The sequence below is a fragment of the Lycium barbarum genome, chromosome 4, assembly GCF_019175385.1.
Source record: "Lycium barbarum isolate Lr01 chromosome 4, ASM1917538v2, whole genome shotgun sequence".
Classification (NCBI taxonomy): domain Eukaryota; kingdom Viridiplantae; phylum Streptophyta; class Magnoliopsida; order Solanales; family Solanaceae; genus Lycium; species Lycium barbarum.
Window position 1 is genome coordinate 146,148,532 of NC_083340.1, and position 14,845 is coordinate 146,163,376.

At 34.9% G+C, this 14,845-nt stretch overlaps 1 long non-coding RNA gene across 1 annotated transcript; it reads right to left on the reverse strand.

Annotated features, from left to right (window-relative positions):
- Positions 1-9,661: 9,661 nt before the first annotated feature.
- On the reverse strand, positions 9,662-11,845 carry LOC132638799 (uncharacterized). Its single transcript, XR_009581893.1, has 3 exons — positions 11,567-11,845; positions 11,012-11,059; positions 9,662-10,086 (listed from the first exon to the last, which is right to left on the reverse strand). It is a non-coding gene; the product is annotated as an uncharacterized LOC132638799 (long non-coding RNA).
- Between the last annotated feature and the right edge of the window lie 3,000 nt (positions 11,846-14,845).

Below are 14,845 nucleotides of genomic sequence, written 5' to 3' on the forward strand. Positions count from 1 at the left end.
TAGAATGGTCCTGAAAATGCTTTGGCGTAATACACAAATAAGACAGAAAAAATGTGAGACGTGAACTAAAACTTATTAAGCGTATGAATGTCATGATATCCATTTGCTACCACATTACAATTTCACTTAAATATAATTTTTATGACAAAGGAGATTCACTCGACCACCTTGGGCCAACATGGCTCCGACACCGAACAAATAAGGGTGGAGCTAGCTTGAAGGAAGGGATTCAATTGAAAATTTCATTTATTGAATATTTATACTGTGTAAATAATAGAGTAAAAATAAGTAGTGTTTTCTATATATAAGATGTCGAATCTCTGTAACATGAGGAAAATTTCTAGTAACGTGACAAAAAGGATTCAAAATTGCTTAAGGTCACATATTCAAATTTCATGTATCATATTTTTTAATCCCCTGATATAAAATTCTGGCTTAGCTACTAGACGAAGCTATATGTTTAACACACACTGAGATCTTCATGATCTAGTTAGGAGAAACAAATTGATAAAGACAGACAGATGTTTCTCGTTGGTCGTTGATTCTGTGAGATCCGAAGCAAAGATTTAGCTTTGAATATATTAGCATTATTGTTTTCAAGTGCTACAAGAAAACTATACTACGTATAATCTTTGACTATTTGACGTAAAGATCTAGCAGGTAGGAATTTCATCCAAACACTTATAGCCCCACATACCATACGGTCTGTCTTTTCCTATATTTCGTTGTCCAAATATATATTTCAAAAGATACTAAGAATCACATCCATTAATTTTGCAATCTTGTACAAGTTGAATTATTTTGGAACCAACGAATAATGTATTTCAACAGGAAACTATGAATCAACAGTAACATAACGTCATTTCTTTTCAAATATCAGAAAGGACAGATCTCGGCTAGTAATGTCTTCAATGCATACAAAATCTTGGTGCACACATGTTACCACCATTCCATTGGTCTGCATCTTTAAACAAACACATCCATACAGTCTCTCTGGCATTTCCCTCGTTGCGGTGAAACCATAGTGTAACCTACGTGCTCACGTATACTAAATACCTTTTGCCCAAACCATATGTATGTATTAAATATTTTTCATAAATATTTCATTTTGAACTCAATTATTATTGTATATTAACTTGAGATCGCTATAGAAACTCATAAATAGACAAATTATGTTGCTCAGACTCTTTAAAATTGTCGTCAACTGTGTGTCAGATTATTCAAAAATAGTACATCGTTAGAGAATCCGGCACGGATGCGACAGAATTTCGATAGAGTCTGAGCAACATAACAGACAAATCGGCCGTGCAATAGTGAAGTGGTGATGGGGTGGACTAGCCACAAAGATATTGCATATCTTCATGGGGTTAACATGATCATGAGAGAGTGGTGTCATTTCTCTCTAATGAAGAAAAAAAACATAAGTACTCTGTACCAGCCTGTCTTTGGCCACGACCAAATTCGTCTTACGGTGCAATAATGGCTATGCATATATACATTGCATGGGATTTTAGTGAACCCCAAAAGTATAATCAATCGCTTGCCACTAAGCCCGTCAGCCGGTTCGGTCTAACCGGTTCAAACCGGTAACTGGACCGATAAAACCGGAACCGGGTTATTGGTTTCAATCAACCGTTTAATATATACCGGTCTCGTTTCGATTTTTTTGGGACTTGAACTGGACCGGTTAAGCGAGTCGAATTTTTTTTTTTTTTTTTTAAATGTGGCCGTTGGGCTGTGGGCTGGACCGTTGGCCAATGGTCCATTTGCAAAAATGGTCGTTTCCAAACGGTTCCAAACCCCCATTTTGCCCCCCCCCCCCCCCCCCCCCCCAATCCCCCAAATGTTTTTAACACTTTAACCCATCCACCACCCCTATATAAACCTCTCTCCATTTCCATTTTAATCCACACCAATTCACTCTGTTCTTTCTCTCAATCTCTCAATTATAGTTACTTTGTAACAATTAGCCACTTTAAATTTCTCTCAATTAAATATTATAAAGTCTTATTATAGTTTTAATTATTAATTTTGCAATTATAATATTGTTGGTGGAGTTGGTGATTTTGCAACAATCCGAAGTAGCTTTGGTGGATTTGCAATTCTAGCCGCCTTCACTTTGTTGGAAATTAGTCCGGCAATTTGGTACCTTCGTTCCAACTCTATCTTTATTTTTCGCAATTTAATTTACGCAATTTAATTTTAGCAATTTAATTTTTTGCAATTTATTTTCTTGTGATTTATTTGAGTGTGATTTAAATTAATTCTATTTAATAATGGCGAAGAGATTTAGACGTGCCGGTAGTGGTGGTATTGTTAGGGGTGAGTTTAATGAGGAAACATTTGTGGAAGAAACACCTAATTTAGGTATTGATGTTGGTGGAAATAATCCACTTTTAGATCATGAGGCAATGCAACAACATTATACCGACACTTTTAATGAAATTGATGATGATGATGATGATGATGAAACACAAGCCCCCGAAAATCTCATAGGAGATACAGGTCCTGCACAATCACATACACAAGAAAAACCGCTTAGAACTCGTAAGCCAACCGCTAAAATTTGGAATTTTATGACTAAGGATAAGGAAAGCCAAACAGCTAAATGTAACATATGTAGACAAGTATTTGCTTTTAGGCAAGGAACTAGTAAGAATGGTGGAACAGGTATACTAAACAGTCATATGAGAAAGAAACATATGGATGTTTGGGGAGAGCAAGGGTTCAAATGTGTGTGTGTGTGGGGGGGGGGGGGGGTATTCAAATGACGATAGACCCACGAACCGATAAAAACTTTAAGTATGACAAGCAAAAAGAGCGCGTAGAAATAGCTAAAATAGTAGCTTATGATTGTTTACCATTTTCCTTTCCTTCGGGTTTGGGGTTTGTTACTTACATTTAACGTTGTTATAATACGTTATTTGAGGGTATTCCTAGAAGTACTTGTAGAGCGGATGTTATAGATTTGTATAAAAAAATATAGATTTTATTTGCGCCATGCATTTAAATCTTTAAATTGTAATGTTTCTCTTACCGCTGATTTGGGTCTTAGTCTTAACAAGTTAGATTTTTTTGCTATTACATGTCATTGGGTTGATGATAATTGGGTTATGCAAAAAAGAATTATAGTTTTTTATATGATGAAGGGAAAGGTCGTCACGATGGAAAATTTTTAGCAGATTCAATATCTACTATTATGAGATTTTTTAACATTTATAGAAAAACACTTTGTATTGCTTTAGATAATGCTTCTAATAATACAAAGGCGGTTGGTCTTTTAAAAAGGGAATTAAACCCTCCGCTAAAAAATATTTTTCATGTGAGATCTAGTTGTCACATTTTAAACTTAATTGTTAAAGATGGTCTTGTGTGTTTTGAAGATTCTATTCAAAAAGTTAGAGATGCGGTTGCATTTATTTTTTATAATGCTAATAGGGGAAGACTGAGACATTTTAAGAATTCTTGTGTGGAAAATAATCTTAGACCTAGAAAAATTCAAGTAGAAATTGAGACTAGGTGGAACTATACCTACATTATGCTACAACAAGCATATGGCTATAGGATTCCCATACAACAAGTTCACAACAAATATAATATTAATAATGATGATTGGTTAAATTTTACGGATTGGGAAGATGTTAAGGAATGTGATGAACTCTTACAAAATTTTTATAATGCAACTCTTGCTTTTTCTAGACAATTCTATCCCACGGTAACCGGAATTTTAGCCTACTTAGCAGAAATAGCTAGAGTTTGACAAGAGTATAAAAATAAATCCGGTTATCAAGCGGCTATTTTTAATATGACAACAAAATTTAAGAAGTATTTTTTTCTCATCCCAACATTATTTATATTGGGTTCTCTTTTAAATCCTTGTTTAAAAATGTCTTATACTAGAGCATTGGTTAATCAAATTTATACCTTTTTAGAAGTTGAAGAGGAAGTTGAACCATCTTTAGCTGAAGCTGAGCTCGCTATTAATGCCGAGTTTAGAAAAGTTTTTAGTTATTATTCTAATTTGTAAGAAAATGCTACACCCGTTGCTCCATGCCCTACTACTTCTCAAAGTAGCAAAAAGGGCTTGTCGGGTTTGTCGCATTTAAAAGTTTTACATTCACATCCAACTCCTTCTTCTAATGCAAACTTTGATGAATATCACTTTTATTTGATGCAGCAAAATGTGGATATCGACCAACTAGATGATTTGGACGTCTTAGCATGGTGGAAGAAATACAAGGCGAGTCATCCGATACTTTCAAGAATGGCTATCCTTACGGTTCAAATATCAACCGTGGCTTCGGAGAGTGCATTTAGCCAAGGAAGACAACAAATTGGAGACCATAGACACTCATTATCTGGGTTTAGCTTGCAAGTACTAGTGCGCATTCGCGATTGGATTAGATCGGAGCGACGCAACCAAAACTTAGAAGCGGTGGAAGGCGAAGAGGAAGAGATTGAAGATTTGATAGCAAGTGGACCGGACCAAATGGAAGACTTTGAAGATATCTCCATGGCTGAATATGATATGAGGGAAATTAACCAAATGATTGACAATTGGTGATTTTATTATTCTACTATTTCTTTGCAACTCATGTATTATTTGCAAGTTAAAAAAAAACTACAACTTGCAAATAAATATTATCTAAGAATGAATAAAATATATGTCTCATTGAGTTGTCTTCTATTTACTTGTGTTTATATTTTTACTTATATTAAGTTAGGAATATACCTAAAATATACTAAGAATATACTTATAATATACATCTACTTAAATTAAAAACTAGAAAGTTATATACTTGAAAAATAACTAAAATATACTTATAATATAAATATACTTAATTTATAAAATACGAATTTATAAACTTTTTTAAAAAAAATTAAGCTATAAATAACTTAAGTTATAATATACATATAACTTAAACATATATATATATATATATATATATATATATATATAAACTTTACTTATAAACTTATATAACATATGTAAATATACCTACAATATACTAATAAATAATATAATATCTATATACTATTCAAAAAACAAAACAAAAAAGAGGTTTTGGATAGTTTTGAATCGGACCGGTCCGGTTTCGATTTTTTAACCGAGAAACCAGAACCGGTGGCCGGTTCCGATTTTTAAACCGAAAATCGGCCGATTTGTTAGCCGGTTACCGGTCCGGTCCGGTTCGAACTGGTTAACAGGCTTACTTGACACTAATTAATAGTAGTATCTAATGGTCCAAATGTCCAATCCCAAGTATATATATCCATATGCCAGCCAATGCTATGTACATTCACTAACAATTACTATTGCTTACAATTATGAGTTGTATATAAATTGTTGAATTCCTGTTATCCTATTTTAATGATAAAAGGTGGTTCAAAATGTTTTAAGTCACGTATTTGAACCTCATGAATGGCTTTGTTTTAATATATTGTTGTTAGAATTTCAAATTCCGCCGCTACTAATTAATTTCTCTGGACCCCTGGATCTAGGGTTGTTCACAGTTTTGGTTAAAACCAAAACCAAACCGAAAATTTAACCAAATCGAATAAAATAACCGATATTTGGTTTAGTTTGGTTTGGTTTAGTTTTAAATTTGAAAAACCGATAATATTTGGTCTGGTTATGGTTATAGTAAAAATAACCGAATAAATAACCGAACCAAACCGATAATTATATACATAAAATTTATAATTATTTATATGTATAATATTAGCTTTTCATAAATAATTAAAGATATTTTATACCATTTAATTATTAATTTAATTTTGGTCTACTTATTTTTAAGGCCCGTGTCTTAAAAGAATATGTCCAACAATCCAAGTCCAACTCTAATAAGTCGTAAGCATAAGGGTTGTTTGTATTTTGAAACCTCTGTTTGACTTGTTCTTTTGAATCTAAACTGCGTTGCAAGTTTGGTCCACCTGATTTGCCAACAGCGTGTCTTTCCCTCAATATGCAGCAAAGTTCACCCTTGTGGACTATGAGGAAAAAAGAGTTTCATAAGAAATTTGAAGAATGTAGAGAGAGAATATTTGAATTATCACGGCTAGTCATAACCCGAAAAAACCGAACCAAACCGACAATAACCAAACCGGTGGTTATTATTTTACTTGGTTTGGTTATGGTTTTAGACATTTAAAAACCGACTAAATTGGTTTGGTTATGGTTTTAACCAATAACCGACCCAAACAGAACCATGAACACCCCTACCTGGATCATGGCATTGTTTATGATTAACATTTACTAGAAAGAAAATTAAGTAGTAGTACTATATTAAGCAAAAGTTTTATACTCAGAATGCTTGACAGTTTCCAAAAATTTGGATGAATTAGGGCACCACCCTCCCAACAGAGAAAGGAGTTTGTCAAAGAGCCAAAAAGGGTAAAGATCTTGTAAGATCGAATAATCAGACAAATGGGTCGCCCATGATAATGTACCATGAAGATATACTTGGGTCCCTTAGATTCTTTGGTTCCTTATCCATAACTCCAACTTGGCTTTAGTACAATATAATTTACATATGTGTAGTGCTCTATTATCTCAGTACTCTTGAAATTTATTATCACTCACCTATGCATCAATGTTTCATTTTTGCATTTCCATACCGTGAAAGATATAATAGGTAAATAGAAGTGTGTTCTGTTCAATGGATTAAGTTTTTAAATCGATGAGATCATCACACAATTGTACACGATATCAATCATCAGAACACATAGAAGTCCTAGATTCGAGTTTTACCATCACCCATTAGAAAAAAAAAAAAGATTTTTCACATGTTTAGCCGAAAAACAGAGAATTTGCCCACACGGCAGCCAACAGTGGCGGAGCCACACTATGCCGAGGGTGTTCATCCGAACCCCCTCGGCAGTAAAAAAATATTATTTTTACAAGGTTAAATTTTATATATATATATATATATATATATATATATATATATATATATATATATATATAGTGATGTTGAACCCCCTTAGGCTTTTTCATATGTTTATTTTTTTATATTTTGAACCCTCTCGGCGAAAATCCTGGCTCCGCCACTAGCAGCCGACAAGTGAATGTTGAAGATATTATTAAGTAATAAAAATGTGTTTTCTCTAATAATTTAAAATATTAGATGTAACGATCACAACATTTAATACCCCCTTAGATCTAGTTCCTAATAGACATGACAATGGATTCGCCGTGTCGGACCATATATATGTGTGTGAAAAAGTGTATATTGGAGTTAGCTAAATATCTTTGAATCCACGATATCTAAAATCTGAATATGCTACTTTAGTACTGTCTCAATCATTTTTTTTCCCTTTCTTCCTATTCTATTTTACTTATTATAGAAATTACAATAGGCCATAGAAGCTAGGGCTGACGGCTACACGTTTTAATTTCCTCTTTTTCTTAAGCTCATTATCAGTACTCCAAAAATTTATTGTTTTTAAAATTAATAACTGCCAAATGTTATCATGATGTAGTAGACATGTTGATGATAAAGAGCAAAATAGTCAACATGTATGTAAGAATGTTTTAAACAATATGTTTCAGAGTATAAAAGAGGGTCATCTTGATATTACACCTAATATTTATTAAGCAAAAAAAAAAATCCTAATATTTTGTACAGTAACATTTTAAAATATTGATGCTATTAGTACAGCTGTGTGACACCAAAAAGGGTGACCTAGTTATGCATAAATTAATAGCATAGCCACAGAAAAATCCTTAGTTATTACGGTATGTCTAGCTCTAATTACAGCCCTTCTCCAATAATGAGGCTATGTAAGAAACATCTTTGTCTGGCAAATTACTGTGCAAATCTCTGCTGATGGCAACACAAAGATTGAGAAATAATTACATCGGACAAAATTGTTCTATATTCTAGGAAGAGAAAAAGTAATATATATATATATATATACACGATTGCAATTATGGGGCTAATTATCAATGATCATGCTATATAGAGGTTACATATTCAGCCAAAATTATTATGTTCCCATCTCTTAAATATTTTGCCTCCGTGTGCACGCGTGCTTGGTTTGAGATCACAATTATCTTGGATTAAGGACTTCAATTATTTGCTTTATCAAGGTAATCTCATAATGAAGGTTGAAGATTGCATCTCAAAGGAATTATTGAAGGGATGAGTTAAATGTTTTATGCATAGGTGGTGTCTACAACAGATTATTTGCGTTGATTAACAATCTAAAAATGGTGACAAACATGCTATCACATGTTAAACAACACTAACTATATAAAATTTTCTTAAATTATGGGGGTGTACAATGGTAGAGCAACCCTTGTTAACTGAAAAAGATATTGCAGTTTGTAAATAGATAAAAAGATTACAGTATGTATATTTATTACACGCTGAATTTTCTTCAACTTTTTTATGTATTTACTTTCTTATAATTAAATTAAACACCTCCTAATAAAAATCTTGACTTCAATATTAAGCGTATGTAGCTTAAATCCTAAAGTAATGTACTCAATTATTCTATTCTTTTGTCTTGTGGTGGGGTTAAGCATGGGGTGTAATCCTCTAAGTAGTAAAAATGTATTACTTTCTTGGGACAAAAAGGGGCTCGATGAAATATCTTGCTGTAGTATATTAGAAGCTTAATTGGGCAATCTTGAAGGCAGATTCACACTTCGGAATGTAATGAAAATTTTAATTAGGCATGTGAACATAAAGTAGGTGGGACTAAAATCTAAGCCTTTAAAAAATAAAAAGAGGGCACAAATCTGATCTTTCGGTCCAACAAAACTGGCTCAACGTCAAAAGCCATTGGTGATTGGATGTGCTTTGGATTGTCACGCCCCGAACGATGGTTTAGGCGTAACACGGCACTCGGTGCCTTGTTGCATGTGACCGAGCAAATCACATGACTTGCTGAATCAACATGGGGCATGTACTGATACGAAATATACTATAACATGCATGGTGAGAATGAAGCATGGGGCAAGTCTGAAATTAAATGATAAATGCTGAGCCAATACTGGTTATACGACTCTGAATATCTGACATGACATAACTGAACTATTCTAGTCTATGAAACCTCTGACATGATCTGCTAAACTGTTTACCGGGACAAGGCCCCCTGCATACTTTTTTTTTTTTTACTCTAATTCCCAGTACCCCTGGGTGTTGTATTGATCACCAAACCAATTACAAAGAGGTGGATTTACACATCCTTGCCTCCAAACTTAAACTGCATACAAAAGAGAAACTACTATACAGGTTTAGTTAAAAGCCTAAAGCAGTTAGTTATTTACTAGGCTTCTACACATTAGCAGAGTCACAAAAAATTGTGTTTCCTATGCTTAAATCATATCGAGGGCATTTGAAGTTGATCCATTCTATAAGGGCCCCTCGCACATTGTGGTAAGTCTTCCAAGCTGAAAAAGTTGTGGTCTTGATTGTTGATGCTCCATTTTGCCAAGGCATCCGCTACTTGATTAGCTTCCGATAACAATGATTGAACTGACAATTAATCCTTTTTGCAAAATCATGAGCTTCTGTGATGATATTTTTCAAGTGCCAAGAGGGACTAGCTTGTCACGACCCAACCCCGTGGGCCGCGACTGGTGCCCTACTTGGACACCCAGACAGACAAACATATCAAATCGTAACACACTTATCCAAATCGAATCACATACAAATAGCGTATACGGGCACAAATATCACACGCTGCCACAAATCATATCAAACTCAGAAGGGACGGCGGAATACACATCGCCGAACATATGCACATATATCAAAAAGACGGCAAGGCTATCAAATGGCACAACGGCCCAAAATACATGTACAAATGCACGCCGACAAGGCTGCCATAACGAACAGCTGCATATAAACACAACTGTACAGAAGTAGGCACACACACCCACAAATACGTCTACAGACCTCTAAGCAGACCAAACGGATCATATGGCGGAACAGGGCCCCGCCGTACCCCTGAACAAATATATACATATGCATCAAACAAGTATATATACCAAAATGTAGGCTCCGGAATAAGAGGAGCACTCCAAACAGCAGAAGAGGGTGTCCTAAACTGGTGGATCACCAAACTGTGCGTCTGTACCTGCGGGCATGAAACGCAGCCCCCCGAAGAAAGGGGGTCAGTACGAAATATGTACTGAGTATGCAAAGCAGAAAATACAGAAACAAATCTGAGGCATAAACGAAATAGTAGTACAGAACATAAGTATAAATCCAACATATCAAAATGTTTACTTTAAAACATAAGTCATGCGTAGGGTACAGAAGAATATGGTCGCCCGCCCGTCGATGGCGCCATAACACAGCATAACACCAGAATGTTTCAAATCTCCGTATCCCCGTCACATATCACATCACAACATAACGCCATACACAGCATAACACCAAATATATGTGGAACCCGACCCTCTTTTGCGAGTAGCTCGGTGAACCATAAACACAGCATAACTCCGGAGTATATCAAAGTGCGCACGACAACAGAACCGGCCCGGGAACCGGCGAAAGATATAACCGAACGCACGAGCAGAGTCATGAGTAACCATATGCATAAAATCATTATCATAGACTCAAATATAAGTAAATGACCATACTTGAAATTCAAAATGATAATCATACCAAATTCTTTCAAAAGTCGTCCGAATTACATAAAGGAAAGTCGCGGGACCCACGGACGGGTATTGACCCGAGTCGGGCCCGCCTATGGAAAACATACTCATTATACATCATACGAACTCCTATAAAAATATTGGAGCAATCCGAGCCTTTATGCAAAAGATATGACATTCAAAAATTACGAAATTCTTTAAAGTGAAACCTTTCTATGCAAAGTTCGGAAATCACTTCTTTCAAAAACATAATGGTTCATATTTCATCAAATCATACATAAGAGTGCCAAGGAATATATATAGATCATCATGCTCGGATTTCGGATTTGGAATTTCCTTAAGGCTCTAATCTAGCCTATGTGAAACTAAGGCATGCCAAGAAAAGAAGGTTGCTTTACATACCTGTCGGCGACTATTCGTGAATCCTTTTTGCCTCATCGCTCTTTTCGCCTATTTATATAAAAGTAACGTCATCGTTAGTACCATATTTTCTAGTTCACAGTCTATAGCCCAATCCTTATAGAACCTATATTTCAGCTTATATATTCTCGTTTAGGTTTCCTATCATCTAAAATTTTAGCGAAAATTCGGCAGCACTTCCCCTATATGTTCGCCTATCCCAAATTTCCAATTGCTCTCCTGTTGACACAGAAATACCAACAACAATATATGGATACAATTATATTTCCAATTCCTTCAATTCAACAAGAACAACAACATGTTCATATCAACACAACTTCAATTTTAACTTTCCCATCCCTTCGCCATATAATCCATGACAATCACAACTATAATGCAACTTAAAATAAGTTTTCCATGCCTATTTAGAACAGCCCCTACACGGCTCAATTCATCTTTCAACATCAACATCCACAACTTTTATTTTCATTATATATCCACAAACTTATACATGTTAAAATTGCCTCCAAAATGTGTATACAAAAAATTAAATCTTACCTCAATCTTAGGATAATTCACCACAAGGTATATTTCCAACTTGCTAAGATCCGGATAAAATCAATGTCATAACCATGAAATCGATGAAGAAAAATAGCTATACTTAATCTTTGAAATAAGAGAAGAACACTAGTTGCTCTTTGTTGAAATTGGAAGGAAAACGCTGCTTCAACAAAATAGGTGCTGCATATACCTTCCTTCAAGAATGAATTCTCCAAGAGGCAATCTAAGTTATCATACAAATGTATGCGAGAATTGAGGTCCGAAAATTTTATGTCGGCAAAAAAAACTTATTATATCTAAAGTTAGGCAACTAGGCACTAACAAACAAATCTAATGCTATTTATATGTGAAGTAGTCTTATTTAATGCTTTAAAGAACTACTTTGACGGTGGAAGTGGTAAACATGTAAAGTAGAGGTTTTAAATATAATATTCCACAATACATACCAACTAATCATATAATTAATTTCTTAATCTCAATTCACTTTAATAACAATTATTTTTAATACACTTCATATACTCATTGCCATGATTATGTGACATAGCACTAGTCCATAGCCCCTTTTGGTGCACACAAAATATTATTCTCAATCACCGTGGTCACACTTTTAAAGTCCTAAATTATTTCGGGACCTCAAACGTCTTTGTACACCGAGCTCTCGATTTTTCATCATTGAATATGATCAAATTCTCTGGGCTCATGTAAATTTTCTCATGTTGGACGATTAAATATTCTAGTCCCAAAATACGGGATATTACAGCTTGGATCGTATTTTACTCAAATAAATGTTGAAATCGACAAAACTTATTTCCTTCGATTGGTTTAACTTCAAATCCTTACGATACGTGTGTGCCATCACTTTAACCACTTATAAGCTTGGGGAATAACCTCGTGTCCGTTACTAATATCATTTAACTCGCACACTTTCCAATGCATGGGAATACGGGATGTAACATAGCTAGTCGATAATTAGCACAGAGTCCCATTCCAAGATCAAGTTATTTATAACTGTCAATAAATAAATAAAGATAAAACCCCGAATGAGATGGGACTCACCAATAGCTGATATGTGCAAGGCCATAATGAGTTGATCCGTCGTCCTGTAAATCTGCATCGTGAAATGCTGGCCCAAAGGCAAATAAAAAGGTACGTCGTTACATTCGAAATGTACTGGTATGTAAAGCAACTGAATGAAATAAGCATGACACATGAAATAACATAACTGAAACTGTATTTATAAGCTGATCATGAACATGAATATCATCTGATATGAATATGTATAACATGAATAAGATATTTTAAGTCTGTAAAGATATATGTGGAAGAGCATTAGTATAACCGACATGTAGCCACCACGTAAGCACGTGGTGTCTGATCTCTGTCCGATCAGCTAAGTCATCTTGTACCTTGCTGGGGTACAAGATATGAACATGACATGAATGGATCTAATAACCCTAAATGGGTAAACATGAAGGAATCGTCCTAACTGGGCGGAGCGATCCTTATCCTACGGTGGTATACGTAGTTTCATGTATTAAACCTTCTCGGTAATTTGTGTAACTCCCAAAACATGAACATGGATATAATTGGCTTAGTAGCCCATAATTATATAAACATGATTATAAATATGATTTGTGATTGTATTGTATTGTAACATGAAGATAAATATATAGTATAACTTGTATGAAAACATGAAAGCATGTAGAAGTTCATGAAAATAAACATAAAAGTTTATATCTTGCGTTTAAGAACCCATGGAATGCAAAGTATGGATTTTCATGGATTACGGATAGATTCTCAATAACCAAAAGGGAATATTAAGAACACGGGAAAGAAATATTAAAGCAAACATGGTATATCATGGTACATGTACTTAGTGTTATCATGATCATGTCTAGAACCCTAGTTTTGGGAAAAACTTCGTATAATCATGGAAGAAAGTGGCGTGCGGAAGAACAATGATGTTCCCACACGTAGATAGAAACTCTACGTACCTATTAATGCTCCAAAACTTGTAACTAATGGTGTGAACTTGGAGAAGTATCCAAAAACCTTAATCTTAAGTCCCTTAGATGGGTGTTCTTGAACCCTTAGATGGGTTTTCTTGACAACCTTAAGTTAGGAATAATGGATTCTTGTTTAGAAATCATGGATACATATTAGAATTCACCTGAAAGGCTTGGAATATGCTTATCTTAGTGTATCTTAATGGTAGGAGGAGGAGAGCTTTGTGCTAAGGCTTGAGAATATAAAAAGCGGGATTAAAAACTGAAGTCCCAAATTTATGTTATTTGCTGAAGCGGGAAAAGTATAGGCACAATGTGCGCCCCTACAATACTTTACGTCCCGTATAATCTGGGGGTACCTCATGTGTCAAATTTCAGAAAGAACGATTTTTAGTCTGTGAGGTAGGTGATGAAAAGTACGGCCCGTACTTTAAAGTACGTCCCGTATAAAATGTGTTGACATCCAATTTTGTCCCTCCTTTATTTAATTTTATTCACTCGGGCGTCTAAATTTATTGACGAGCTAAATATTTTATTTTTACTACTATTATTTTCGCTACTTTTATTTTTCAACATTACAAGTATTACTTTACCACAAATTTGAGATGATTCGTCATCATTTCATTTTTTGGGTTTGGACTCGTTAAATTAATTACAAGACAACGCCTTGTTAAAACATTATTTTTTTTTCTATATATTAATTGTCTTCGCATAATATATATTGTAATAGTTATTAAATTAGAAAATCGAAAATAATTAAATAGCGGAGGAAGGACCAATATTTTTCAGCCAAATTAATGGCCCAAAATACAAATACAATATTATTTCCCTACCCAAATAAACAACCCACATTTCAATACCCAACCCACATTCTCAACCCATATAATCAGCCCACACGTTTAATTCTATCAGCCCACTACATTACATGACCCGACCCGACCCAATTCCGAAAACCTAACCCTTCACCCCCATTTCTCTTCAGTTCTCTCTTTCTCCTCTCCCTACTCTCACCGCCGCACCTCTCCCCCTTCCTCTCTCCTCTCCTCACGTTCCACCCACTTCATCCCTGCCATCTCACGTTCCCTTGTCCCCCACGCCTCTGCCACATCCACACTCACGTGTCCCCCACGCCTCTGTCATACACTACTCTCTCTCATACACTCCCCTCTCTTTTCTATAAAGGGGGAATACAACGATCTGAAGGGGGGGCTGAATTTTTCACCTTTCCACCACGATTTAAGTCTTGTTTTGTGCTATTTCTACTGTTTTT